Genomic DNA, 27,561 nt, shown 5'->3' with positions numbered 1-27,561 from the left:
TTAATAAATTAAAAAATAACTTGTTTCCAAGTCAGTCAGAATTTACTTAGTATAATTTATAAATGTTGTAAGTGTTCAAATTTTTTATAGAGATAATGAAATAACTGGACAATGAAAACACATGTATGTTTCAACTAGATTGATAAACATTTAAAAAAAGTTGCTTTATCATGTGCTTTATGTCAGTATACATACCTATCAATCATTCTCATATATATATATATTATATATATATGAGCTATTTGAAAGTAACTTACAGACATCATGACACTTGAAGCATGCATATTTTTAGCATTAGAGATTTGCCTACATAAGCACAGTATTATTATCACATCCAAAATAACTATCATTGATTAGGTAATATTGACTCCGTAATTTCTTCTGTGCCCCCTTACAGGCAATGTCCACTTCCCATGTGTAACTATAGTTCTTATTTCTCCACCATAGATTAGTTTTAGCTATTCATACATTTGTATCCTTTGTCTTTGGCTTCTTTTATTAAATACTGTTTTTGAAATTTATTCCTATTCTATAAATGTATAACTGTAGTAGACACTCCCAGAAAGTTTTGCCAAGTGACTGTTTGTTCTATATTCCATTCCTGTAAGCAATGTATCAGAGCTTCATTTGGACTACCTTTTTACTAGTATTTAAAAGGAACTCTTGAAGTTTGGCTACTTTGAAACCTCCATGCTGGGAGAAATCTCCAGCTACATGGAGAGGTCATGCATCGTGCTCTGCTCAGTAGCTCCAATGAGCTGAGCCTTCAGTTGTCCCAAGCCCAGGTACCAAACATATGAGGAAAGATGTCAGCAAACAATCTAGCCCCAGTCATTGAGTTGCCCCAGATGTTTCCGTGTTCCCAGATCAGGAGCAGACATTGAGGGGCAGAGACATGACACCCCCACATTCCTCGTCTGAATTCCCAAACCACAGAATTCATGAGCATAATAAAATTGCTGTTTTATGCTATTTCATTTTTAAAAATTATTATTGAAGTATAGCCAGTTTACAGTGTTGTACCAATTTCTGGTGTACAGCATAAGGTTTTCATCACACATTTACATACATATATTCCTTTCCATGTTCTTTTTCATTGTAGGTTACTATAAGATATTGAACGTAGTTCCCTTTGCTACACAGTAGAAAATGGTTGTTTATCTAATATGCTACTTAGTTTTGAGTTGTTGTTATGTAGTGGCAGTAACTAGACATTTAGATACATTACACTTTTGTTATCTTTCAGTCTGAAATATTTTCTGTTTTTTCTTGTGATTTCTTCTTTGGCTGTGGGTTATTTAAAAGTGTGTTGATAAATGCCAAGTATTTGAGGATTCTCTAGATAGCCCATCATTATTCATTCCTAACTTAATTCTGTTATGTTCAGAGAACGTAATACGAATAAATGCAGCCCTCTGAAATGTGTTAGAGGTGTTTTATGGCCCACATACTGTTTCATAGTTGAAAAGAAGGACTATTCTGCAGTTGCTTGGTGTATTCTATAAAGAACAGTTGGTTCAAGTTATTTGCTAGTGATGTTAAGATCTTCTATTTTCTTGCTGATTTTTCAGTCCAGTTGTTCTGTCAACTGCCGAGAAAGGGATATTAAAACCATCAGTAGTGATTGTGGATTTGTTTATTGCCTCTTTCAGTTCTGTCAAGTTCTGTCTCATATATTTTGCATCCTCATTGTTGCATCCTCATCCTCATGCATGTAGAATTTTTACATGTTTTTCATGAATTTATACTTTATCATTATGAAGTGATCCGTACTATCTCTGGAAAATCCTTTATCTTATAGTCTGAGTTAACAGTTTTTGTTTTGTTTTTTACTATAAAGCAACTTTATTATACTTACTACTTGCATGGTGTATTTTCCAGTTACTTTCAGTCTGTTGACATAGGATCTTGCTTTTTTTTTTCTTTTCTTTTATCTAATGTGAGAGTGTCTGCCTTTTATTTGGAGTGGTTATTCCACTTCCATTTAATGTAATTACAGATATGATTTGCTATACTTCTACCGATTTACTATTTGTTTTAAATTATCTGATCCTTGTCCCTATTTTAATCTGCCTTATTTTGTGAATTAATCAATTATAATTTTAGAACTTATATGTTCTTTACTGGCTTTTTTGTTATGGTGGAAGATTAACAAAATTGAGGCCCTGTCAACAAGTTGATAAGGAATAATTTGTAAAGGAGACCAGCATCAGATTCATAAATTATTGCAGATTCATTAATTATTTTGGATGTATTGCTTTAAGATGACTCTTATTACTCTTGAAAAGTAATGAGACTTGCAATGCAAGAAAAAAAATCTAGAAACAGATATTATACCTTTTATTAAAATTATCTCAGAATGCATTGTAGACCTAAATATAAACCACAAGAATATTAAATTACCGTAACATAGGAGAAAATGTAGGTGACTGTACATGGGCAATGATTTTTTCATATAACACAAAAAGCATGATCCATGAAAGAAAAAAATGATAAGCTGGATTTCATTAAAATCTAAAACTTCTGCTCTGCAAAAGACAAGCTGTAGACTGAGAGACTATATTTGCAAAGGATATATCTAGTAAAGAATTGGTTTACTAAATATGAAGAATTCTTAAGTTTAGCAATTAAAAAAATGTAAAATTAGATTAAAAACTGGGCAAAAGACCTAACAGACACCTTACCAAAGAAGATACATACATAGCAAATATACATATAAAAAGATGTGCAACATCATTTGTGATTAGGAAATTGCAAATTAAAACAATGATTAGATATCATTACACACCTATTAGAATGGCCAAAATCCAAAACATGGACAGCACTGACTGCTGGTGAGGGTGTAGAACAACAGGAACTTTCATTCATCGCTGGTAGGAAAGCAAAATGGTACAGCCTCTTTGGAAGAAAGTTTGGTGATTGGTTTATTAAAAAAAAAATGTAGACATGTTCTTACTGTATGATCCAGCAATTTGTGCTTCTTAGTATTTACCCAACTGATTTGAAAACTTATGTCCACACAAAAAAACCTGTGCGTGAATATTTGTAGCAGCTTTATTCATAGCTGCCACAACTTGGAAACAACCAAGATGTTCTTGAATAGATGAATGGATAAATGAACTGTGGTACATCCATTCAATGGAATATTATTCAGCAATAACAGGAAATCAGCTGTCAAGCCATGAAAAGTCAATGCGGGAATCTTGAAAGCCTTTTGCTTTGTCAAAAATAATCAGGGACCTGAGAGCTAATGAAATGGGCAAAGTTTTGGTGGCGTCTTTTTCTTAAGACTTATTAGAATATAATTTCCCTAAACTATACATATTTATAGTGTACAGTTTGACGAATTTTGACATAGGAAAGCGCCACCAAGATCAAGACAATGAACATATCCATCACCTCATAGGTTTCCTCTTGCTCATTTGAATCCATCTCTTCTACCCCCACTCCCATGTCCCCAGGCAACCACAGATCTACCAAGAAATGATCTTAACAATAAAGAAGGAGGTGGTGACATGTTTATGTTTTGAAAAGAGAAGTCTGGTAACAGTACTGAGTAGAAATAGGGGAGGAACCTGAGTAAATATCAGTAGATCAGTTAGGAGGCTATTGAATTAACTCTTGACATCAGCTTGGACTAACCAAGTGATGGTGCAGAGGGTGGAATGAAAATATTTAAAAGATGTATAAGTCATAATAGCAATAGGATGTTGTTGTTGGAGGACAGGGAGGTGAATTAGAGGAAATTAACTATCAAAGATGAGTTCTAGCTTTCTTATTTGCATAATGAAATAAGGACTAGATATGAAGATCTGGTTTTACTACTTTTGAGTCATTTTATTTATTTATTTATTTTTTAACATTTTTTATTGATTTATAATCATTTTACAATGTTGTGTCCAATTCCAGTGTTCAGCACAATTTTTCAGTCATTCATGGACATATATACACTCATTGTCACATTTTTTTCTCTGTGAGTTATCATAACATTTTGTGTATATTTACCTGTGCTATACAGTGTAATCTTGTTTATCTGTTCTACAATTTTGAAATCCCAGTCTCTCCCTTCCCACCCTCCACCCCCCTGGTAACCACAAGTCTGTATTCTCTGTCTGTGAGTCTATTTCTGTCCTGTATTTACGCATTGTTTTTGTTTGTTTGTTTGTTTTTGTTTTTGTTTTTTAGATTCCACATATGAGCAATCTCATATATGGTATTTTTCTTTCTCTTTCTGGCTTACTTCACTTAGAATGACATTCTCCAGGAGCATCCATGTTGCTGCAAATGGCATTATGTTGTCGGTTTTTATGGCTGAGTAGTATTCCATTGTATAAATATACCACTTCTTCTTTATCCAGTCACCTGTTGATGGACATTTAGGCTATTTCCATGTTTTGGCTATTGTAAATAGTGCTGCTATGAACATTGGGGTGCAGGTGTCATCCTGAAGTAGATTTCCTTCTGGATACAAGCCCAGGAGTGGGATTCCTGGGTCACATGGTAAGTCTATTCCTAGTCTTTTGAGGAATCTCCGCACTGTTTTCCATAGTGGCTGCACCAAACTGCATTACCACCAGCAGTGTAGGAGGGTTCCCCTTTCTCCATTGAGTCATTTTAAAAGAGATCAAATACATTATCAAATACTGAGATTTGGAGTTTTTTAAAGAAAAGTTCTGATATGGAGGCAAGAGGTTTTGAATCATAGGTGTTTTCCATTAGACTAAGCTGCCTGCTTTTCATTTAAAAATTTTGAATATTAAGGCAACAGAAATATGTCTGGTTGAGTTGGGGGAGGAGAAAAATATGTTCATAGTACATCAAAAAGATGATTTGTATAAAAGAATAGAATTTACAGATAAAATGATTTTGTTTAATATGCATTTATTTCTCTGTTAGATTTTTCTTCTTTTCCATGCAATTCATATTTTCACATAAGTATTTCTTCAGTTTCATATACTGACTCAGCTTTCAAGATTAATGGTATTATTCTTATTTCTTAAAGCCTTTCGTGTGCTTGATTGATGGTTTCTTCACTGGTTGGCTCTCAGCTTGGGGTTGGCTTTTTATTGCTGCTGGCACTTGCCACAAACTCTTCATGTTCTTAAAGGGGGAACTGATTCCTGCTTTATTTGTAAACTCATGCCACCATCTTTATCTCTGAGATCTATTGAGCTCGACTGTTCATTCTCAAACTTGGTTTATTCATTGAGAAAACATAGCATGACATGGGTAAAAAACGTACCTCCCTTTCTCTAAAATCAAGTGGTGATGTTTTACAATTTTTACAAGTGTGACAGATACTATCCGTTTTTCCTTTGCTTGTTTTCTTGTCCTTTCTAGAAGTAAACTCAGTACCCTTGATATTAAGATGTTAGTATAGAATGTTAGAGTTTAAGAAAAAAGCTTTGTGGGGTAAAAATTTGTTGTATGTGACATCTTGCTTAAAAATCACTAAATATTGCACTGCAATATTTTAGTTACTCATTTAATTACTCATTTTAGTTGCATCATTTCAGTTACTCTGTCACGCTGTTCCTTTTATTTAATGCTATACTTACCGCCATATAACTTTCTCAGGATTCTCTGTTGTTAGTCCTAACAATGACTAGACAAATATGTAGCTAAATCAAAGGATGCAGTTTATTTCCCTGTAGACATTAATCAGTTTTGTATCTAACATAGCCACTTAATCCTAAATTTCCTTTATTCAATTTCTTATAAATGCCTGGTTGAATCAAATCTGTGATGTGTATTCATTTTATATTTTTATGAGTCATGTTTTTTAGACTTTAAAATGCTATTTTTGACATTTCTACTTAGAAAAACTGAGATCATATAATTTGATTAAGTGCTTAATTGAGGGGAAAAAAGAATTTTGAGGCTTTGGAATGCATGGACAGAAATATCAATTGCTACATTGATTCATTGCCAATAGGATCAATTTGAAGGCCATGGAATAATCTTTCAGAAAACCAATTTTACTTAATGCTCGCATCATGAACATTCTATATCCTAAATCTGATCATGTTACTTGTGTGTGTGAAAATCATTAATGGCTCTCTCATACCCATATAGTCAGTTTAAAAATCTTTAGCATAGCGTTCTAAGTTTTTTATAATATGACCCAACTTGTTTGAGAGTATTGCTCCATTGGACCAGATCCAGAAAGTCTTCCATCAGGAGACCAGGTGGGAGGCGATCGGGGGGAAGACTCAAGGGAGTGCCGGCAGGAAGGAGTTTGCAGGGTTTCTGAGAACGACCAGTCTTGGCTCTTGTGTCGTAATCAAAACACACATTAAAAAAATTCTTTAAATGCAACTCAACAAGTAAACAAGTCTTCATTTCAACAAAGATAATAGTATCAGAATAAACTTTCATTGCTGTATCAAAGTACTGAAAATTTCAAGCTGGCAGAGCCTGCTTTGGGGGTGGCTGGTGAAGAAGCCTTGTCTTGGAAGCCGCTAAAGAAACTGGCTTCAGTTGCAGAGAGACACCCTTATTTCTGCTCTTAAAATCTGCAGTTTTCCCAATTAGAGTCTGCAGAAAACTTTTTTTTCCTGCTGAATCTGTTCTTTGTAGTGGGATAAAGGAGATCTCACAAGATGGTTGGGAAAATGTGGACATCTGAAGGCTCTGGTTGGGCTGTTAAGAGGGAAAACATAATAGGGACTTGTAGTTCAGTGATATCATTTGCCACCACGCACAACTTCAAATGCATCACAGAGAATAGCTACTGTGAATAATCATGCTCTTAATGATTCCTTTTGCTCTAAAATAAGGAGTCCTGCCAGAGGCTTTAACCTTATGTTTCACTGAGTGTCTCTAGATGTCATGTGTACTTTCCTAATTTGTTACTTGACATACAGAAGCAGTGGTATCTTAGTTATGAGATTTATTCTGAGACAGAAATCTATCATCCTGTTTTCCTAGGAATAGAAAAGAAAAGAAGTTAGACTTCCAACATTGTCTGGAAAATCTGGATATAAATGCCCTGTGACCTGCCCTTAGAGAAGCTTTGAGCTGTGCAGCCAAGTAGATGTCAGCAGATACGTGTAGGTATGTGGTGTGTGGTGAGCAATTTGAGTTTGCGTGTAATTCTGGTGTTCTGTGATGCATTTATTTCAAAGCCTCCATACTCCGTTAATTAGAATGAATACATTCTGAAATAAAAAGCACTTTTAAAAGAATGCAATTTTGTTACTCTTAGGAACACAGTATAAGTCAAATACACTTAATGTTTTCATAGTATTCAGTCTTTGAAATTTTGTATGAGTAGACATTAGTAGAATTTATATTTTAAATAAATATAACTGAATGCTTTAAATATATACAAAGATAGAACATTATAAAATTAAATATTTTTGAACAAATAGGCTCTCCATAGGTAAATTAGTCTCAAATTTTCTAGTCTGAGGAAGAGGTGAGGTCAGAGAAAGCCAGGAGGTCAGCACAATTAGGAGCCATGTCCTAACTACTCTGACATTAACGACTTTGGACTGATTCTGAGTGTGATGAATTAGGGCCCAAATGAAATGAATATTGGCAGCACTCGATGCATCTTTAAATAGTAACATATAGAAAGATATTTGAACAACTTTTATACACTATTTTCAAGATCCTCTTTTACTGTTGTTACAAAAAAAAAAAAAAGATCTAAACTTGCTTCTCATTATGCCAAAGTGTGTACCTACAAAAAGACCTTTTCCTGTATGTCGTCCTCCATGCAGATGTGTTTTGTTTTGCTCTTAATCTTATAACTTGGAATTGATCCCAGTCTCTGTACACTCAATTTGTTCTCCTACCATTGTAGAAAAGATTTTCAGAGTTAAAATGGCTTTGGGAGGATTTCATTTAAAAGGCATTTTGGGTTTGAGAGAAAGTGATCTTATCCCCTTGGATTAAAAAAAATGAACACATAGTAATAGATTAGTCTGTTCATATAAATTTATTCAGTTTTCTAGTATCCTGGTAGACGTTTACATGGAGAAGCATCAGGTCAGAGATGTTTGGCGTAAACTGTTCATCTACAAACAGGCATTGAATTTGTTGTCTGAACCTGAGGGACTGCCCCTGATCACCACCCATTTCAGACCGTAGATGAGTCACCCATGCTTTGGGAAGAACACCGTAAAAATGGAAGAAGCAAAGGAGCCAAATCTTTGACTCAGATTTCAAAATAGCAGGAAGATATATATACTTTTAGAACAATCTTTTCCCATGAGGGAAAAAATGAAATAACAAAAATCAGGGTGTACTCTGGGGGGTGGTGGAGTCCTGGTGACTATAGGAATCATGGAGAACCGAGTGGAAGATTCAGCAAGGAGATACTGCTGAACTTCACAGGAGTCAGCAAAGTGGTTGAGTCTCAGCTACCAGGGGAGCGTGGGAACTGAGTCAGCTCTGGGAGTTCAGGCCGTCCTGTCTTCAAGGCCGTGGACTCTGCGCATTGTCTGAATCAAGGCGCTTCCTTGGCTGCCTCTCATTTCCCGCCACTGACAGTCATCCTACACACCTCTCCACTCCTGGCACAGATTCGTCTAGACAGATAAATGTTGGACCAACCCTAGGACTGTGTTCAGGGCCCCTGCAGAGGATGGAGCCTTGGGAACCTTGGGATTTAGGGGAAGACCCCAGCCTGGCTAAGGTTGGGCGAAATACAACCAGTTGGGGCCTCCCTCTAGTCAAGAATGGCATTGGAACACACCAATATTGCTACAGCCATTAGTATATTGAAATATGAAATTGATGAAACTTTGGAAACACTTTCACTAACATATTGCTACTTTCCTATGATATGGTTTCCTGAGCCACCTTCTCAATGTCAGAAGGCTCTATATGAACGTTGAGTAAAACAGGAAACCAAGATCGAAATTGTTCATTTGGTTTCCTTTTTTTTTTTTTAAAGCAACTGAACTTTATAATGATAGATTTTAAATAACAGCTAACACCATTTGAAATTAATAATATGTTAACTTGTTGACATCTGCCTACCCACACTGGAAAGCCAGCACTGCCAAGGAAAGACCTTTTGGATCATTCCCATCGCTCTGTGACTGAGAAGTGTATATTCTGGAAGTTAAACCATGGGACCTGGACTCAGACAACCTAAGTTTATACTCCAGCTCCATTACCCATGTAAACATGTTATGTTTCAGATTTTTCTGTTGTAAACTATGAATTGTAGTTATTCATACATCATGGGTCATGGTTCTGAGGTATTCGCCTGCCTGGCACTTAAGTACTAAATAAATGTTAGATGGATTTCTTCCCCAGCACCTAGGACAAGGCCTGCACTTCTATCCAATAAATATTTTAAAACAATAAACAAAGGAATAAATGGTCACCTTTAGAATATGCAGATGAAATCTTGGTAGGATGAAAGGGATTAAAAAGAGAACCAAGTCAATAATCAGTAGTTTTTTAGTCACTTACCATATGCTAGGAAGAGAGAAAAATATAAAAAGTGAATAAGAGCACAAGCAAAACAGAAATTGCATGGAACAGATCACAAAGGGTTTTACAGCATTAGACCTGGATTTTATTTCTAGCTGTCTAGGTACGGTGGTGTGTGGCCTTGAGCTTGGGAGTGCACTGGAATAAATGGGATAATTAATACATAGCCAGCCCTTAGCTCAGTACTCTGCCCTTCATGAATGCTGTAAAAAAAAAATAATAGTCCTAACTAGATGGGGTTTCAGAGACCACGGAAAACATCAGTGCCTCAAGAATACCTCCAAATTTTGATGATTGATTTAATGTCTACATTTTTACATTGATTCATATTATTATTAATAATATTATTAATTAGATATCCCCTGTGTTCTAGGGTTCAGTCATGTTAATACAGACATGCCTGTAGGAATTATTACACTGCATGATTCACCTTACTAATCATTTGCGGTTCACTTTAGTGTGGATACATTTATGATACTCTCTTTTGACAACACAATTTGAGAAGCATTCCTATTGGAAAAATAATTTTTCATCCCTATTGGAAACTAGGGATGATGAAAACTTAGAATAGCAAAAATAAATTGAATTAACTTCAAAAAATTGGGAAGGACACCACTAGTTAACCATATGAAGGTCCCCTGTGTCTTGAAATGAGACTAGAATATATATGATCTCAGAGATGGGAAATATTTACTAGATTCCTGGGACATTTTTAAGTATTTTCATGTTAAGTAACCAGGATGTATGCTTTCAGTGCCAGCTTTTCTTCTGTCCTTGCAACTTAATGATCCTGTGAATCACTAGACAGAATGTAAATATCAGAGCTTATTTCCTCAAGTAGGCTGCTAACCAGGTCCCTTTATTCATCCCTCAGCAGAAAAGCAAGAAGTCATATTTATTCTACTCATTACGGAATCCACGGATGAGGTAGAAAATGACCTTGCAGAATGTGCAAGCCAGGCAAACTGGCAGTGAGTGCTTCTTGTCTTACCAAAGAAGTGTATAATGGCCCCTCTTCTATATTCCTGGGTCACAAGTCAATACAGTTTCTCTAAAAGGTGGTATCTACTGATTCCACCAAATGCGTATGGCCATGAGCTCATTCCAAATTAGAGTGCCGAAGGAGCAAGTTGTTTCAGTGACTGCTCCCCGGCAAAGTAACCATCTGGATGATCACTCAGATCTCAGGACCCTTCGCTCACGTTTTCTTCACCCTGTCCCATTGCCCGTTTAGCTCTGACCCACTTGTTTGTCCTCTAACTCTTTAAAACTACATTCTTTAGCTCTTTGGGATTATCTGCCTTCATCTATACTTCTCCATTTGCCATATATAAGACCAAAACAGTATCCACTAACCCCCATTCGTGGCTTTTCCTCTCTTTCAATCCAGGAAGACTTCTCGGGTTAAAGAGACAAGTGTTTTCTGGAAAGTCAGGAACATATCTTCTATTCCTATGATATCTGCTTTTGGATTTTTAAATTCAATTAGCAATAAGAAATACAATAAAATGAAACCCAAGAAACAAACCTAGCTAATTAACCTTTTAAAATGATCTCTTTTATTGTAGTGAGCTTTGATTAAAAACACGAATTAGTGTCTTGCCTCTGTCAATTTTTAAAAACTTGACCAAAAAATCATTTAACCCTTCAACTTTCTCATTCATAAAAAGAGGGAATAATATCTGTTTCATATCACAGTAGTAAGTAAAAAGGTTGAGAAAATGTGTAGGTTGTTTCATAACTTTAAAAATCATAAATGGATTTCAAGTTTGCAAGCTCAGAGTGAACACTTTTTAGTTAGGTAATTAAAGGCAGACTGAATAAAACGTGCATGCCTTGTGTTAACCAGTGGTCAGTAAACTTTTGTGATGGCATCTATCAGAAAAGGTGAGCACAAATTTCAAAATACGTGCTTTGAAATAAATATATATTCAAATTTCTAATGTGTATTTGTAGTTTAAATACAAATTCATTTGTAAATTACATACCCACTTGACTGAGAAATATATATATTTTAAAACAGGGGGAGGGTATAGCTCAAGTGGTAGGTACAGTTCATGCTTAGCATGCATGAAGTCCTGGGTTCAATCCCCAGTCTTTCCTCTAAAAGAATAATAAATAGACCTAATTACTTCCCTCCTTTAAAAAAAACAAAAAAATTAAAAATAAAACATAAATAACACAGAAAAAATAAAAAGTGACATAAACAGTATTTGGCAAATCAATTTTAAGTTATAGTTTCTCTTTATTTCAAAACTTGGTTTTATTGACTGATAGATTTGAAAAATATAGCACAAGTCAGTGCACAGGCCCTAAGAAAGAAGCACTCATTTCCTGCTGTAACTTGCTCATAATCGATTCAGTGAATGGTTTTCATATGTGATGTTCTTTCTTGGTAATACTTTCATATTTCAGTCGGAGCAGGCGTTCCATCCACATTGTACTTACATTCTTTTCCATAACCCCATTAATTTTAATTTAAGAAGTCACTGCTGTCTATATCGCTTCTTATTCTCTAATTTCATTACACAAATCTAGCTAATTCATAAACTGAGAAATGTGAAAATCGTTTGTACTTTCATTAATCTCAAGCAAGTCATCCACATCAGGTAATCTGTTGCAAGATTTATTTTTTTCACATTTTCTAAAATTTTGTTACTACAGTTTAAATAATATTTGGTGACATTTTAATTTGTTACAGTATTATTTCCTCTATATTCATCAAAAATTATTTTGTGACAAGAAGAATGACAACTTCATGAATAATGTGTGGCTTTCTGTCATTTTATTTTAGTATAGAAATTCTAAGAGATTTCTTAATACTTACTATTAGATTTAGTGAAATATTACATTAAATATCACTTGAATAAAATGTAGCACTTGTCTCCATATTCATGATACTTTAAATATCTTATAATAATTATGACTTACAATAAGTATGACTTCCTAATTTAATAAAGAAACTGTTAATAATAGGGGAAACTAGGTGCCAAGTTATTTGAAAACTCTATGCTATCTTCTCAATTTTACTGTACATTTAAAACTTCTTAAATATAAAATCTATTTCAGAAATAAAATGCAACAAATATTAAGACAGATGGGACAACAGGCATAAACTAGTAGTATTTTAGACAAATTGGGACATATGATCAACCTACTAAAAAGGTCTTTAGCTAGAATCTCAAAGCATAATACACCATTATTATGAGGTTTATGGTAAAAAATAGTTTATGAAAAATTATATCAAAGAATCATTGAGATATTCTGAAATAGTAAGACTTTTGGATTTCTTTTTTTTTAAATTTTATTTTATTGAGTTATAGTCAGTTTACAATATTGTGTCAAATTTCAGTGTAGAGCACAATTTTTCAGTTATACATGACCCTACATCTATTCATAGTTGCATTCTTTTCCACTGTGAGCTACCACAAGATATTGTATATATTTCCCTGTGCTATACGGTATAATCTTGTTTATCTATTCTATATATACCTGTCAGTATCTACAAATTTCGAACTCCCAGTCTGTCCAGACTTTTGGATTTCTTACCTTTTGACTCCTTCTATGTGAGCAAATAAATCTTTCAGTTCATGTTTCTTTGGGTTTTCTGTTACAGTCAGAAAATCTAGGGAAGAGATCCCCACAGTTATGTGTGTGTCTTTTCCCCACTATTCTGAAAATAAGGGAAATAGCACACATATCACAAAGCTTTACAGAAAGTACATAAGTTGTTGCCTAAAGTTGGGAGGTGGTAAGTGGACGGGAATAGGGAGTGACTGCTAATGTAGATGGGGTTTCTTTCTGGTGTTGTGAAAAGATTCTTGTATTAGATGGTGGTAATGTTTACATAATCCTGTAAATATACTAAAAATATTGAACTGTACAACTTAAATTGGTAACTATATCAATAAATATATCTTTAAAATAGAAAAAAAATCTTACCCCACTGTGTAAGAATAGACAATGATCAACAGAATGAATAGAATACATGATCTTCTTTTGCATTTGCAGTTATGGAATTAACGTTTAGGAAAGAGGACTGGGTCCTATCTTAAAATTTAAAGAGAATCTTCTATGAATAAAAGTCTGTATACAAAGAGCTAATGAGAAATTTCATTTAAAAATAAGAAAAATCAGCTCTTCTGATCCATCTTTAAGTTCCTACAACAATTGTCAGTGATGAAAATATTAATTAAATGAAAAAGTTAGAGCTATGTCTAGAGTCTCTCAAATAGTGCACTTGGAACAGTGAAAACGTATTTTAAACATTTTGTATCTATTCTTACATCCTATGAGGGATGGTTTGGAAATTGTTTAAAAATGATATGACTGCTATTCTAGGTAAAATAATTTCTGTCCTCATATTTTTTATTGATATTGTTCAAAGTGTTTTCATCTATTTTTCTTCCCTTCTTGTCTCTCATTCTATTCTTTTATTTTTCTTCTCCTTTTTCTGCAGATTCTAGCAATTTCTCTCAACACAGTATAAGATGACTTCTCAGAACTACCTGAGAGGGAGACAAGACGTGTAATTTCGGTAAGAGATGATTAAAATAACATAGATACAAAGTGACAAGTCTTACTTAAATGCTAACAATGCTAGTGAAAGGAAGAAGTGAAACAGTACACAGAATAAATTACAACTATCTGAATGGGTATGGATACAAGAGATCATGGTGGTGTTTTGAGTTTAGATTTGATGGCTAAGAAGTGAATAATATAACTTTGATATAATCTGATGACTAAATAGACTGGTAATAAATATGCTTACACAGAGACTTTGATATAAAAGAAAAACCTTCTCGTTAAACTTGAATGAAGGACCTGGATTCTCTAACTTATGAAGGAAGGGAAGGGGATGGGAATTTTGTGCTTAAGATAGAAATTTTTGATCGCAGGGCACCAAGGTTGGATCAGTTAATACAGTTGTTGAAAACATAGTGTGAATGAGGATGAGGTGGTATGTCAGTTCCTGAACTCCTGATGTTACAAGTGAATGATCCATTAGTCTCCAAGTATGGCAGGGAGTTGATGTGTTTGTCTGAATATAAAAATGTCACTGTTATCGGGGAAACATTAAGTATATGTTCTATTGACTACAAGTTAGTTCTCAGAATGTCAGGAACAGAATGACTTGTTCTAGGCAAAAACAGTTAGATAGAGTAAGAAATACCTAGTTTCTAGTAATAAAATAAAATTCTATATTTTCCCCATGAATTGGCAGAGGTTATTTTATTGATCACTTTAGAAAAACGTGATTTTAGAAAGGCATATACTGAGATAGTTCAAGGATTTCTATCCCCTAGAATAATTTTCTGACTTGATTCCTTATTAAATGAGCATGGTAGATTCTAATACACATATTGACTCAGATGTGCACAGATTATCACAGAAAAATGATCTTTGTTACTACATCTTTTACTGCACATTAGATGTCAGAATGCAGTGCACACTACATGTAGCCAAGGCGAGGAGTTGTGTCTACAAAAATAAAAATAAAAACTGTGAAGTAACAAGTTAAGTTTTTAAGAATTAGCAAGCATATCTTCAGTAGTTTTAAAGCATTTGTAATGAGTCTGTGTTTTAAAAATAATAATAGGAAAAAAATGAGTTCTGACTTTTTTTGGATGTGTGTTGTAATCCCTGAATTTCTCAAAGCATATGGTGATTCTCAAAATTATCCTTTTCCCACCTACTGCTAGAAATTTTTTGCCTACTGAACTCAGCACCTCTTCAATGTGTTAAAACCAATTAGTGATACATCAAAGGGATTTTTTTAATAACAGAAAGTTTAAACTACTACAGAACGTTTGCACATCCAGCCCTGTGAAAGCTCATGATCTCATGATCTTTGATCTGTGCCTGTGAAGCTAAATTCATAAATATGTTTTCATTGCCAAATTTGAGTCTCATCAGGAAGCAACCTGAACAAAAATAAATAATCTAACCTTAGCTATGATGGTAAGCTCTGTGAAACTAGCATTATTAGGCAGTCATTAAATTTTTTTTTTACTAGATATATAGATTTTTTCCCTATTTTTCCCTACAGTGTAGTTAAAGTCAGTTATTTTAGTATAAAAAATCCAGCAAAAATTAATAACAGCAGCTACAACAAGCAAGCTACGTATTGACAAACGTTTGCTTTTGATCTCATTTCTAGTTCAAATACAATTGAAGATCGTGCAGATACACATTTATTAATTTACACAGTTTGCACACAAAAATCATGTTTATTTCACCAGTATAGTTTGTATATATTTATAGGACCCAGAGTTACTTTGGCATCAAATAATTCAGGACTAGCAAAAACTAAAAGTTGCTGTAGAGGATCTAAGTTCAGCACTTAACATTATGAAGAAAGCTTTAAAAAGAAAGAAGAAAAAAACTTACTGAAAACTAATTCAGGATTCACCCCATCTGGAAAGATAGTTTTTAGTGTTACTTTGGATGCCTTCATCTTTTGACATTTTTTTTCATTTCTCTGTCACCACTTGTTAAACAACTTCATTAAATACTCTTTTATAGTCAGTCTCTAGGGGGGAGCGTTGTCCTAACAGAGGATCCAGTGATTTCTATATGTTGCTTCTTGATATACCAGTGTCCAGGGGTAAAATCATGGGTTGAGGCTGAATCCCTGCTTGACTGCTTAGTAACCATGTCAACATTATCCAAGCTCTTTGAGTCTCAGATCCCTCATCTTAGAAGTGAGATAATAGTATATCATTCACAGTATTTTCTAAGAACTGATTGTTAGATCTTGCATAGAAACAATTAATATCATGTTTTACACAGAGAACATTTTAGTAATTGATTCAACAGTAATGCTGCCGACAGTGGAGATCCCTGCAAATGTATTTCAGCAAGTGCTCAAGAGGAAAGTGGCATTTGGCCATTAAATAAAAAGCATAAAGTATAAGTGTAAAGCCCAAGATGAGAATAGATAGGTCAAAATTATGTCTTTTTCAAGGTAAAGAGAAGAAAGGAAGGAAAAAATTATTGGATAAATAAGGCTTCATGCATGAAATCAAGCAGTTTGCAACATGGAGCTACTCTGACCAGTATGGTAGCTACTGGCCACATGTGGCTATTGAGCCCCTGAAATGTGGCTGATCCAAAATGAGATGTGGTGTAAGTGTAAAGTGCACACTGGATGGATTTAAAAAAATTTTTTTATTGGAGTACAGTAAATTACAATGTGTCAATTTCTGGTGTACAGCACAGCGTCCCAGTCATGCATGTACATACATACATTCGTTTTCATATTTTTTCATTAATGGTTATTATGAAATGTTGAACATAGTTCCTGTGCTATACAGAAGAAACTTTTAAAAATCTATTTTCATATATGGTGGCTAACATTTGTAAATCTCACTCCCAAATTTATCCCTTCCCACCTCCTTACCCTGGTAACAATAAGATTGTTTACTATGTCTGCAAGTCTATTTCTGGTTTGAAGATGAGTTCATAGTGTCCTTTTTTTTTTTTTAGATTCCACATATAAGTGATATCATATGGTATTTTTCTTTCTCTTTCTGGCTTACTTCACTTAGAATGATGATCTCTAGGTCCATCCATGTTGCTGCAAATGGCATTAATTTATTCTTTTTTATGGCTGAGTAGTATTCCATTGTATAAATATGCCACAATTTCTTTATCCAGTCATCTGTCAATGGACATTTGGGTTGCTCCATGTCTTGGCTATTGTATATAGTCCTGCTATGAACATTGGGGTGCATGTATCTTTTCCCATTAAAGTTCCCTCCAGATACATACCCAGCTCTAATTTTAGTTTTTTGAGGAATCTCCATACTATTTTCCATAATGGCTGCACCTAACTGTATTCCCACCAGTGGTGTAGGAGGGTTCCCTTTTCTCCACACCTTCTCCAGCATTTATTGTTCATGGACTTTTTAATAATGGCCATTCTGACTAGTGTGAGGTGATACGTCATTGTAGTTTTTATTTGCATTTCTCTGATGATTAGTGATATTGAGCATTTACTCATGAATGCACACTGGATTTTAAAGGCACTTGATATGAAAAAATGATGTAAAATATCTCAGTAATAATTTATATACTTATATTGAAGTGATAAAGATAATATTTTAATATGTTAGGGTAAATGAAATGTGTTATTGAAATTATTTTACATTTTTAATATAGCTACTTCAGCATTTAAAATTATTTGGCAGTTCACATTTTATTTCTATTGGACAGAGTTTGTTTAGAGAAAGACATAGACATGGAAACAGCTCTATCTGAGTTACATGAGAGTTAGAGAAAATACAGGTAGGTGTGCTTCCTTATTCTCATGGGGCATTTGGTGAAAGTTCTCAAAGGGGATAGTATTTGTGTTGTACATAAGAAAATGAGTGAATTTTCTCTCTATATTGAAAACAGTAAGAAAGACCTTGGTTACCTGCTAATCATCAGACAAAGAAAAAAAATTAGAAGGCTCCAGTTGGAGCTGGAGTTAGACGCAGGGTATAGGTAAGAAAGGAAAACTGACTTCTCAGTTCCCTAGCCAGGGAAGGATTTCAACTGAAATGGGCTAACTTGAGAGACACCTGGTTTCACAGGTTCCATGAACAAGACGCAGTTCTGACCTGGACAATAACAATTTGCTGACATTCCTCTAATTTTAAACATAATACAGTTTTAAAAATTGTACAGATGTTGATGTGTAAAACAGAAGAGGGAAGCATTTTGCAAAACGTGTTTCTTTTTTTCAGAGAGCTAAATAATACCGCAAAATCTTTAATTCTCACTTTTAGACAAACATTCAAAATTAAGAGAATTTCAAGAATTTCAACATTTAATCAAATATCTTTAATTTTGTTTTTTAATTTACAATTCTAAATACCATAAAACTCTAGTCCTAGGAACATCAATTTTGGCTTTCATTTTACATACACTTTTTTTCATATTTTCTCAATTTTGTGTTTATGAATTTTATGTTTCTTAACACTAATAATATCTTTTTTCAATGTAAACTCCAGTCATTGTAAAATTAATGAAGGTTCAATAAGATATCCATATAATTTCAAAACCAACATTGCATTACAATTATGCTGATGCTACTAAAACTGCATTAATGGTTTGTAGGCAATTATTAGAAATATCAGTCATTAGATAAAGGCAAGTTTGAATTAGCAGATGAAAAATGATCTAGGGATGTTAATGTATAAAGGATGAAGGGGTAAGGAGCTTAAAATCAAATGTATAAGTGATGAGACCATCTTGTACAGCTAGGACAGCATATCAACCACTTTTTAAATTTATTATCCATTTTGGAAAGTGACATTGATGAACATCTGCTTGATTAAATTACTGTTTGTCTTGATGGACTCATTTGGCCAGAATAATAACATGCAGATTTGTAGGCAGATCTTTGTAAGTCTTATGCTTCATATTTTGATGTTATTAAGCATAGCAAAACATGTAACTTTCTCATATTTTGATGCTATTAAGCATAGTAAAACATGTAACTTTTTCTTCTTCCCTTTCTTTATTTTCTTTTTCCTGTTCCATTGCTTAAAGTGACATGGTGCTTTTTATAACATGAATGTGTCCGAGATTGCAATAATATATTATATGATCATAAAATAACCATTTGGACATTGTGTTGCTATGAAACCCTTAGGTCAAACTCTAATTTTTAAAAATTTTTACAAAATAATCTACTTGAGAGAGGAACATGACATTGAATGTGTGAATGTATGAGTTCTATTTTTACAATAAGACTGAGGAAAAGGATGTATTTTCATAGGAACATGCCTAATAATAAAATTATATCAGCATTAAAGCAACTGAAAGAAAAACTCAACTGTGAGTTTAAATATGTTTATCAAAAATATTTAGTAGTCCTTAAATCATGAAAAGAGTCAATCTAATTATTTTAAATATGAAATAGATTTGCAAGAAATATGTGTAATTAGCATGTATCATGGCTTTCATTTCAAGTGTAAGACTATTCCCAAGGTGGGAAACAATTTAAATTAAAGAAATCAAGGGGCTGAAAAGTAAAGTTGTAGTAATAATTAAGTAAAGAAAACTTCATTAGTGTTTGAATTTGTGTGGTAGATGATCAAATAAATTTATAGTCAAGTTATTTTATATTTGATCAAAATAAGTGTTACCTGTATCCTAAAATAGTAACTACATTACTTAATTTGATGGGATACTCAAAAGAAGAAGCCAGGTACATGGAATTAAGTAGGGGCTTAAGTTTGTAAAAGATCGCAATTGAAACAAAGTATTCCAAGAAGTTTGAAAGTAGAAAATGAAGTGGGAAAATGAAGGAGCTAGAGAGGTATTTGATTACTTATCAAAAAAAAAAAATTAAGGAGCAGTAGTATCCATTCTATTTGGAATACTATGCCAAGAAGCTTTATAAATGCAAATTAAATATTCAGCAGTAATTGCCCACCCTCCAAGGATTCTTAAGATGAATAGAGAAGCAGACACGTTCATAAAAAGTTCTGCTACAAAGTCTGACAAAGTAAGTACTAGAAGGAAGACTCGTGTACAGTATAACAGCATGTATGTAGCAGGTGTAGATTAATTTAACCGGAGAGTTCTGCAAGGCTTCTCGGAGGAAATATGATTTAACCTAAATCTTGAAGAAAGCAAGTATTGGTGTGGAGTGTGTGGGAAAGTGATGCTAATATTCTCACTCATCTGCTTTAAAAATGCTTCAACGTTTTCTCATTGCTTTGTCTTAACAAAGGACAGAATCCCATGAGGCTCAAATTGAGTTTGTCTGTTTATATTCCTAGCCTCCTTTCTTGTGTCTCCCCTTTTCTGCATCAGTTTTATGCAGCAGATACAACCATCTGTGACATAGCACAACTGTCCTCATCACATGATCCGTCACCCTGGCTTTATTTCTGTTCTTTAAATGTACAGGGCTCCTTCCTGCTTTCATGCATTGTCACCTGCTGTTAATTCACTCTGCCTGTAACAATTCTTCCCTCCTGTCTCTTGCCTGATTCTACAGGTGGCAACTGACATCCCCTTTTACCTGGGGTATTTCTCACCTGAAACCACAAAGGTCAGTAGAAGTGGTACAGTTTTTCAAGTGCTCGAAGAACTGTCAAACATCAATTCTATATCCAATGAAACTATCTTCTAGAAAGAAAGGGGGAATAAATATATTTGTAGTCCAAGGAAAAGTAAGAGAATTTGTCATTAGCAGACCTATCCTTAAAGAATGGTTAAAAGAAGCACTCCAAAAAGAAAGGAAATGGTAACAGAAGAAGGCTTGGAAGTCCAGAAAGTAAAGAAGGAAAAAGGAATGAGTAGAAATAAGGGTAAATACAATAGACTACCCTTTCCTTATGAATTTTACAAATTGTATTTCATGCTTTAAAAACTATAACATCTGTTGTCACTTGTCAATGTATATCAATGAAAAACTTGAGATAATTGTACTTTAAAAAATGGAGAGGATAAAAGGCCCTACATGGAACTAAGTTTTCAATACTTTGCTCAAATCTGTAGAACTCCTACACCAGTAAGCTGTGGTAAGTCACGTACTCATATTGTTACACCCAGAGCATCTAATAAAAATGATACAAAGTGATATGTTAAAAATATATAATAAAACAAGATGGAATTCTTTAAAAGTTAATATAACACACAGGAAGGCAAGAAAAGAGAAATAGAGGAACATAAAAAAAGAGGGGAAAAATCTAGAAAGCATACAAAGCGTGACAAATTAACTCTTAACATTAATAATTACCTTAAATTTAGATTATCTAAATACACTGAATAAAAGACAAAAATTGGCAGAGTTTATTAAAAATTATTCAACTATGTGCTGTCTGGAAAAGCATTCTTCAGAAAGGACATGGATACATTGAAAGTAAAAAAAGGACTAAGATATATCATGATAACATTACTTAAAAAATAAAAAGCAGGAGTGTTTATTTTAATATTGGTAAATTAGAGTTCCAAATAAAGTAATTTTATAGGGAAAGAGAAAGACACTACATAATAATGAAAGTATCAGTTTATCAAGACACAAAGCCATTCTGAATGTTCATGCCTCAAACAACAGCACTTGAAAAATACATGAACTAAACACTGAAAAATCTTAAAAGTAAGTAAATCCACAGTTATAGGTGATGTCTTTAACACCCACTGTCAGCAATATATAGAGCTACAGTTTGGCAGGTGCTCCAGGGAACATGCTCTTGTAGGAGTACTTTCTGTATTCTTTTCTTGGCTCACACCCAGCCCAAATAGGTAATTTGAATGTGAAGTCCAAAACCAGGTGAGGTATCTTAAATTTAGAAATTCTCGGTGGGAACCTTTTCTACTTAGATTCCAGGCTGAGGCAGATGTGTTAGTTGCTTTCATGTGCTAGTTTTTTTTTTCTAAACCACCCTTTCGGTGAACATGGCCATAAAGTCTATTGGCCTCCACTCTGCAACACACCCTGTTCTCCTTCCATTCCAAGTATCACTTCAACATACTTCTCAGGACAAATCTGTTCTTTCAAGAATCTTTGTCTTACAAGGATAGCCACTGTCTGTTACAGTTGTTGTAGCTGGGGGGCGAGCATTGCTGTTGGGTCTTTGTTCACACTCACATGCTCAGTATTATCCCACTGCCTGTCCTGGAATTTTCTCTCCTGATTCTTACTAGACAGTTTTGTATCAATCAAGACATCTGGTTTTTACGTGGTGGCATGTCTACTCCATTTTGGTTTTGTTTACTTGCTTATTTTTCTTTGTGCTTTTTATTGGAATTCTGAAAATCTTGACTTCTACACCAACTACAGTAGCCTGTGAATTTTATGCAGCAGATACAACCATCTGTGACATAGCACAACTGTCCTAATAACATGATCCATCTTGAGCTCACTTAGGCAAATATAAGGAAAGCAGAGGTAATAAATGAAACTTTCTATCCCAGCTACATCCCCATGGCCCATTAGTGTTCAAGAATTTGAACTTTCTTCATGTAGAAGTTGAACTAACCTTTGGTTCCAGATTGTATCAACTTAATTATATCTCTTTATTCATCTCCAATATTTGACTCTTGCCTGATTCATGATCATATTTGCTGAAGATTATAAGAGCTAACTTTGACATAGCATTTAAAATTTCATTTAAAAAAAAATGACCTGGCAACATATTTGAATAGACACTTAAGTAAAGTGTCAATGGTTGCCTGAGCATGAAATAGAAATTACACAGAAGCAAGAAGAACTTTTGGGGGTTAATGAATATGTTTATTACGGTTGTAATGATGATTTCAAGGGAGTATACATATATATGAGAAGTTAATCAAGTTGTACACTTTAAATGCAAGTAGTTTATTATATATAAATTATATTCCATTAAAGCTGTTTAAAAAAAGAGAGAATATTCAAATCCATAGTTTATTTTGAAGGCTCAGACCAAAGGAAAAATTCTTAAATGACTCCAGATGCTGCATTTTTATTCTAAGAAAAATATTTAAATATTTTCTTTGTATAACGTTGCTTATTTTTATGTCTTGTGTTGAGCAGGATTTAATTTATGACTTGAAAGATCAGTGGAGAATTATTATAGCTCCTTTCAGAGACAGATGACTTTATTTTTAGTTCAGTTTACCTTCAGAGAACTAGGAGCAACCTATCCCAATGACACTTTACACACTGATAGAGAAGCTGATCTGATAGATGTCAAAAACAGGAGGTATCTTGTTGCATGAAGATTGCTACCAGCATGATTTACTTGGGGGAAACATAACCCTTCGGCTTCAGCAGTTGCTCATGTATTGAGCTCACTTATGTGAAGAATGTAAGTAGTTAAGGTAGTTATAGATTTCTTGTCTGTGAGAAGACAGGCTTCTCTCTACTACAAAAAAAGAAATACCATAAACTCAGAAGCTATTTTGGGAGCTGGAGTGAATTAAGTAGAAATGTACCTTCCATTGAGTCTTTATATACAGTAAGGAAGAAATATTTGCAACATACCATGGACAGAGATTTTTAATGTTAATACTACATGAAGAACAAATGAAAGTCCATTTTAAAAAAGATGAACAATCAAGCCAGAAAAAGATAAAAAGTATATACATGACGTGATTTGGATTAAAGAAGAGATACAAGGAGCCAAGACATATATGCGAAAGTTCTAAATCTCAAGGGTATGTCAATAAAACAGTTATATACTCTCTTCTATCAGTTTAGCAAAAGATGAACACACACATTTGCACCGGTTCAGACACAGACACACACACACACACACACACACACACACACACGCTCTGCATTGGCAACAACTGCAGTGATCTTTTGTCCAACTGTTATACTCCCCACTGTGCTGTTCATTTCTGCCCCACAGCTGTCTTTCCTGGACCTCTTATTGCCACTATCATGTGTTGCAGCCACTGTGTCCTCAATCATTTTTTTTTCTAGAATCTGGGGGGGGATTCAATCATGAAGAAACTATGTATTAAGGCAGAAGTGTAGCCTGAAAGCCCCTCTCACTCAGAATCCTTGGTTCCTAAGCTGATGAACATGATTGTTCAAAGTTCTCTACTGTTCAGCAGAAGAGAGCTGCCAGGTAAATGCCATTTTAAAAGGATTATAATAGTCTTACTCTTTATTGCTAGCTTGGAAAAGTTGTGACTAATCAGTGTCCTCTATGAAATTAAAGGCCAGAATAGGATTTTGGCATGAGCCAAAAGTAGCATTAAGCATCTTGATTGGTGTTGCATCTTACTTACCATCACTGACAAGATAACTAATTCTAAACACTATTTTTGGCTCATGTGGTAATAAAAATATTTTTCTATTTTCTAAGCAGTTAAAACAATATAGGATGACTTCAGTTATGCTATAAATCTCCTTTTCTCTCATTTTCTGCTGATTGAGTAGGCCTTGATTTTTACAAGTGAAAAATGTACTATCTTTAGTTAAAAAATTGGAAGTGAGATTCCAGAAAGAAAGCACAATATTATCAAATGTTGTTTCTAATTAATCTTGAGGGTAAATTTATAAACAAAGAGGCAAGTAATTTTTTAAAAGTTAAAAAAATTTATTGCCCTGTATTTCTGATAATGTCTAAGAAATTGTGCTCTTGAGATTCAGTGAAAATGTTTTTTCAGTTAAAAATATATTACGTACTCATTCTTTCTCATTATCTTGCCATTCTGTAGCCAACCGGTTCCTAGTTTTTTTTTTTTTTAGTGCTGTTAATTGTACACTAGACTATTATTTATAACTCATATTTTGATTACTTGTTACAAATTTTAGACTTACTTGCATTTTTATCAGCTCTAAACTAATTTTTTTATAAATGAAAATAAAGATGAAAACTCCAAACAGTTCTAAAATAATTAAGATTTCCCCCCCACATTTTTTTGCAAATTAGCTTAAGTAGTTTAAAACATTTTTTTTTGTCATTCTGTTAAGGAATAGTAATTTATTGTTACATGCAAAACTTACTAACATTAAAATCCATAATGCTTTATTGTTTCCCATTAGTTTACAAAGAATGTTAAAGCTCCAAAAAAAAAAAAAAAAAAAATCATGGACACACACCAAGATTAAGTTGGGGAAAAACTGGGGAGAGAAAGGTATATAAGAAGAGTAGGGATATTCAAGAGTTAATCTGAAATGGCCTCCTGGAGTAACTGTCTTCATTCACTTCCTTATTTCCATCATCTTTACAAATATATCAAGTAGTTACAGACTTTTCTTAAGAATGTAAAGAATGCTATAACAAAGAATTGTGAACTGTTGTTAGTTGATTAAGAGTAATAAAGGGGTGCTCTCAGATGATCAATAAAAGGCTGTTGAAGACTTTTGTAGAACAGGGACCCTCAGCTCCTGGTAGTGACATCATGGATACTGGGGAAGTTACATGAAATAAAGATTTCTCAGGCTTACTATAAAAGATTTTGATTAAGAAAGTTTAGGGTGGGCCCCATGGATCTCTATTTTAAAAATGTATCCAGGTTACTCTGATCTTTAGAATGTTAATTTTGAGAGGCGTTAAACTTATTTTTTTTTAAACCATATGGTTGTTGATATAATTCGCATGATTTTTCCTAGACTTCTTTGGCCATAAACCTCCTTCTTCAAGCATCTTAGATAATCACTATTTTGCGGGATACATTTTGAGAAATGCTTTCACAGGATTAAAAGCCTTTTGTTGTGATTATGAGATTTGGTGGAAAACTGGGCAGCTATAAACAGGTTTGACTGTAATAGAGATAGGGGAGTGTATGTATGTGCACTATTTTCTACATAGTCTAAGGAAAAGAGACCCAGGCAGGACATGAGAAATTGGAAAGGATGTGAAATAAAATACAGGCCAGAATAGGGATTTGTCAGTGAGGCTGACAGAATTCCAGTCTGAGCTTAAAATTAGAATAAGTCATTCCCTCTACATGCAATCTCAGGAGGCAACCGATTAAGACTTCTCATTGTGCAATGTCAGCTCTGTAGGGATGAAGGGAAATCTGTCCCCAGTGAGTCTAGAGTGGACTCTAGTAGAGGGGGCAGGTGAATTCCAAGCGCAAAGAGCAGTACTGAAAGCACTGTTAGAATCAAAAAGGAGCCTCAGTCAGCACCACTCTGCTTAGTTAGAAAGTGCTTCAAGGAAGACCATGTCCAATCATATAAAAATTGCTTCAAACATTGTAAAGAAAACACTACCATGAGGCAGTAAGAAGAGAAGGAGGTGCTAGTGCTACAATGTAGACATTAAGTGGTGGACCAGGTGTCCCAGGAGCTCTCCAAGATCCTAGTTTTTGTTTCCTTTTACTTTCCCTTCATTTGCTCTTCTTTCTTGCCCTCTCCTCTCCTATCTTTTGTTTTCTTTCCCTTTATACCACTTTTCCTCTTTCTGGTTGTTTTATGTGCCAGGAATGTCCCTTAAATGACGAGGAGAAAATCAGCAGGCTGCACCTGAAGGAAAGGATTCCTTTAGAAGATCTGACTCCCTTTCTGAGAGTGTGCATTCTCCAGACAGATGGCTCATCTGCCATTTCCAGGCCAGTATGCCACTATGCACACTTCTCTGTGTTCTTGTGATGCCCTGTGAAACCACTGCCTTTATATTTACAGATTTGAATTATGATAACAGTGTGCATGTGTCCTTCCAGATTTTTTTACTGCCTTTAAAAACAGGGGCTTCCCTCTTTCATATTTTATTCCCAGTAAGTGCTTGATGCATAATATGTACTCAAAAATTATAATTGATCTGGACTTGGATACGTATACAAAATAATTAAAAGAAAAAATTGTGTGAATGAACTGTGTCCAGATTCTTAGATCAAGGATATGTGCCTACAATCGATCACTTAGCACATTCCCGATAATTACTTACTGGGCAAATACACTGGTGTCCCTGGAGAGGGTCTCCAGTCACTGAGTGAGGGGATGATCTTCCTAAAGTATTAGCAGCCCTGAAGAGTAACCTAATTCAGCTCGAAAGCAAACACCATAGAACAAGCCTGGTTGAAAAGCCAGATGGCAGTGAAAGGATATATATACTTAAAATAATGAAGAATTCTGCTCGGGGTTATTTAAGTCCTCTTTTGAGTGTGTCTCACTCCACATTAGGACCTTATAATTGAAATAAGACGTGGCTTAACAAGCAATGTAGAGGACATGAGCTGGGTCCATTTAATACAGTAAATATTTACTGATGACCTAATGTGTTCAAGGAGTACAGGTGAGTGAGTGAAAGACTGAGAAGAAAGGAAAAACTAAAGGAACCTGGGTCACCTTACATTAAGGCAAATTGACCTCAGGGTTGGGGAACTGAAGTAACAGATTTCAAGTCTCTGAAGGGATGTCACTTAAGCAGGACCCGCACACATTTCCACAGAAGACAAACAGAAGGAGGGTTTTAGCAGGAACAGTTTTAGCTTAGAATAACCTTCCAGGAGTCCTTTACCAAATGGGGCTCTGATGGCTATTTCTCAGGAGATCTTTTTTTTAAGGTTAAGGTAACTCCTTAGCTGCAGTCCTTTCAATAAGTAAAAGGCTAGATGCCTGGAGCTCCCTCCCAGCTGTATAACTGTGGGATATTTTCATTCTCTCCTATGCCTCTCCTTCAGTGGCCTTAACTCCTTTCATCAATTTAAAGTTTAAAGCAT

At 34.4% G+C, this 27,561-nt stretch overlaps 2 long non-coding RNA genes across 2 annotated transcripts in view; one reads left to right on the top strand and one right to left on the bottom strand.

The window, feature by feature from the left end:
- LOC116659602 overlaps positions 1-27,561 on the top strand; it is a 101,700-nt gene that overhangs the window by 43,857 nt on the left and 30,282 nt on the right. The window contains exon 2 of the long non-coding RNA XR_004314968.1: positions 13,913-13,990. This is a non-coding gene — a long non-coding RNA (uncharacterized LOC116659602). The remainder of the gene's footprint in view (positions 1-13,912; positions 13,991-27,561) is intronic.
- LOC116659601 lies at positions 1,006-27,103 on the bottom strand. Its single transcript, XR_004314967.1, has 3 exons — positions 27,093-27,103; positions 25,693-25,707; positions 1,006-1,161 (listed from the first exon to the last, which is right to left on the bottom strand). It is a non-coding gene; the product is annotated as an uncharacterized LOC116659601 (long non-coding RNA).

This window comes from Camelus ferus, chromosome 24, assembly GCF_009834535.1.
Source record: "Camelus ferus isolate YT-003-E chromosome 24, BCGSAC_Cfer_1.0, whole genome shotgun sequence".
Taxonomy (NCBI): domain Eukaryota; kingdom Metazoa; phylum Chordata; class Mammalia; order Artiodactyla; family Camelidae; genus Camelus; species Camelus ferus.
The sequence above is the reverse complement of the archived record's forward strand: the minus strand, read 5'-3'. Positions and strand labels throughout refer to the sequence as shown.